Consider the following 3558-nt stretch of genomic DNA (forward strand, 5'->3'; position numbering starts at 1 on the left):
TTCCCTCCTACTAATCCTTTCAAGGTCCAGGGCAACCGTTTCATACCAGTAGACGGAGCTTTTTATTCCAGGAGGGGAGAGGAGTATCAGGAGTCTAATGACCAGAAGGCACTGCCTCAGGGTAAAAAGAACCCACCTTTAGAATGGAGATTTGTAAGATTACATGCATTCAATTATTTGCAATAGTCTGTAAACAACAAACTATAACAAAATACTATAATACAAAATTGCCAAGTATTGTTTACAAACTAAACATCAAATGACAATATTATAATCCTGATCCAGGATACAGTCGATCCCCCGCGGTGCTCAGCGGTCCCGGAACTCCTCCATGTTGCCTGTGGACACTGAGTGTTCTTTTTCCAAGGGACACTCGGGCACGGTCGTATCCCGGGAAAAGGGCATGAAGTCAGCTCGGTCGGAGCCGTCGTCTGCCTGGCGCCATAGGAATTTATTTAGCCAGAGTTCAATTTGGTTTATTGTCACGTGTACCGAGGTACAGTGAAAAGCTTTTTTCGCATGCTAACCCAGTCAGCAGAAAACAATCAATCTATCCACAGTGTACAGTACATGATAAAGGGAATAACGTTTAGTACAAGATAAAGTCAAATAAGTCCTATTAAAGATAGTGCAAGGGTCTCCAATGAGGTACATAATAGCTAGGGAGTTGGATGATAGATTGGGTGGTGAATCTGTGGAATTCATTTCCGCAGACAGGAGTGGAGGCGTAGACATTGTTTTTTTCAAACCGGAAATCGACAGTTTTTGATTAACAATGGTGTTACATGTAATGGGGAGAAGGCAGGAGAATGGGGTTGAGAGGGAAACATAAATCAGCCGTGATGGAATGGTGGAGCAGACTCGAAGGGCCTAATGGCCAAATTCTGTTCCTATGTTTTATGGTCTTATGTCTCTTGAGAAGACTGAAGGAGACAGGAGAGAAAGCCTGAGTCCCAGACGATGAAGGGGGCAGAGATAAGACAGCACGAAGGACGTAGGTGGTATTAGTATATTATTGTCTCGTATATTGAAATACAGTTAAAAAAAATGTTTGCATGCTATCCAGGCAAATCATATCCTACAGGAGTACAAACAATCCATGAATACAACACTTTTAATTGAGACACAATAAACCGCAGACACAAAGTGCTGATGTAAATCAGCAGGTCAGGCAGCATCCCTGGAGAACACTTTTGGGTGATGTTTCAGGTCAAGGCCCTTCCTCAGACTGATTATAGCGGGGAGGGGGGTGGGGGGGGGTAAGAAAGCTGGAAGTGAGGAGGGGCAGGACAAAGCAAAGCAGGTATTAGGTGAACACAGGCAAGGCGGGGGTTTGATAGGCAGATGGTTGGACAGAGTTCCTACAAGGAACTACAGATGCTGATTTACAAAAAAAGACACAAAGTGCTGGAGTAACTCAGCAGGTCAGGCAGCATGTCTGGAGAACACTGATAGATGACGTTTTGGGATTGTGACTTTTTGGCTTGTGACTTTTAGGTTTATTATATTGTCACATGTGCCGAGGTACAGTGAAAAGATTTGTTTTGCCTGCTATCCAAGCCAATCTGATATACCATACATAAATACATAAGTCAAACTCAAGTCCAATACGTAGCTCAAAGGGGAAGGTACAGAGTGCAGAATATAGTTCTCAGCATTGTTGCACATCAGTTCCAGAGACAAAGTCCAATGTTTGCAACAGAGAAGAGGTGAACCGGACAGTAACTTAGCTGATGAAAAGATTTTCAGAAGCCTGATAATGGATGGGAAGAAGCTGTTCCTGTATCTGGTGGTGCACTTTCAAGCTGTTCCCAAGCCAAAATGTGATGCCTCCTGACAGTATGTTTCCATGGTGCATCTGTAGGTGTTTGTAAGAATCACCAGAGACATGCTGAATTTCCTCAGTCTCCTCAGGAAATAGAGGCGTGTGCGTGTCTTTTTGGCTAACACTGTGTCACTAAGTTCTCTATTTCTTTTCCGTACTACATATGTAGTGCAAAATGAGATTGGAAACAGAGTGAAGATATAAGATTAGATAAGACTTATCTAATTTCAGATAGCCCTTGCTTTCTCTCTCCATCCCCCTCCTCTTCCCAGTTCTCCCACTAGTCTTACTGTCTCCGACTACATTCTATCTTTGTCCCACCCCCTCCTCTGACACCAGTCTGAAGAAGGGCCTCGACCCGAAACGTCGCCCATTCCTTCTCTCCAGAGATGCTGCCTGTCCCGCTGAGTTACTCCAGCATTTTGTGTCCACCTGAAGATAGAGTGTTACAGCCACAGGAATGCGTACTTTTTTTAAAGTGCAAGGGCCGCAATGAGTTCAGGAATACATTCTTGGCTTATGATAGGTCTGTGCAAGTTAACATCAGGGAAGAAGCTGTTCCTGTATCTGGTGGTACGTGCTTTTCTATCTTTTGCTCGATGGGAGTGGGGCGGAGAGAGAATAACCAAGGTCTTTGATGAAGTTGGCTACTAACGTTCTCAAGGCAGCATAAAGTGTAGATGGCTTTTAGATAGGCATATGGTTTATGCAGAGAATGGAAGGATATACATCACATGCAGGCAGAGGAGATTAGTTTATGTTCAGCACACACATTGTTGGCAGAAAGGCCTATTCCTGTTCTGTACTGTTCTACTATTCTTTAGGTTTCACAGACTATTAAAGTGCTGTGAGCGAGGATATCATAGACAGAATCTGTTTGATTATATCTAAGAAATGAGAATACAAACACCACAGAGTGTATTCTGCAATTAGGTCAAAGATTGGGAGATAAAGAGGAGCAAATAATAGCAGATTGCAGAGAAATGCAAAAACTATGGTTATAACAGGGACAATAATTATCTCAATGCAAACTGGCATAATAAAAGGTTGGAAGACAAAAGTGGTGGAGAAATTCAGCGGGTGCGGCAGCATCTATGGAGCGAAGCAAATAGGCAACGTTTCGGGCCAAAACCCTTCTTCAGACTAATACATAGATACATAAAAAATAGGTGCAGGAGTAGGCCATTCGGCCCTTCGAGCCTGCACCGCCATTCAATATGATCATGGCTGATCATCCAACTCAGTATCCCGTACCTGCCTTCTCACCATACCCCCTGATCCCTTTAGCCAAAAGAGCCACATCTAACTCCCTCTTAAATATAGCCAATGAACTGACCTCAACTACCTTCTGTGGCAGAGAATTCCAGAGATTCACCACTCTCTGTGTGAAAAATGTTTTTCTCATCTCGGTCTTAAAGAATTTCCCCTCTATCCTTAAGCTGTGACCCCTTGTCCTGGACTTCCCCAACATCGGGAACAATCTTCCTGCATCTAGCCTGTCCAACCCCTTAAGAATTTTGTAAGTTTCTATAAGATCCCCCCCTCAATCTCCTAAATTCTAGCGAGTACAAGCCGAGTCTATCCAGCCTTTCTTCATATGAAAGTCCTGACATCCCAGGAATCAGTCTGGTGAACCTTCTCTGCACTCCCTCTATGGCAATAATGTCCTTCCTCAGATTTGGAGACCAAAGTTGTACGCAATACTCCAGGTGTTGTCTCACCAAGACCCTGTA

The sequence above is a fragment of the Leucoraja erinacea genome, chromosome 8 (genome assembly GCF_028641065.1).
Source record: "Leucoraja erinacea ecotype New England chromosome 8, Leri_hhj_1, whole genome shotgun sequence".
Taxonomy (NCBI): Eukaryota; Metazoa; Chordata; class Chondrichthyes; order Rajiformes; family Rajidae; genus Leucoraja; species Leucoraja erinaceus.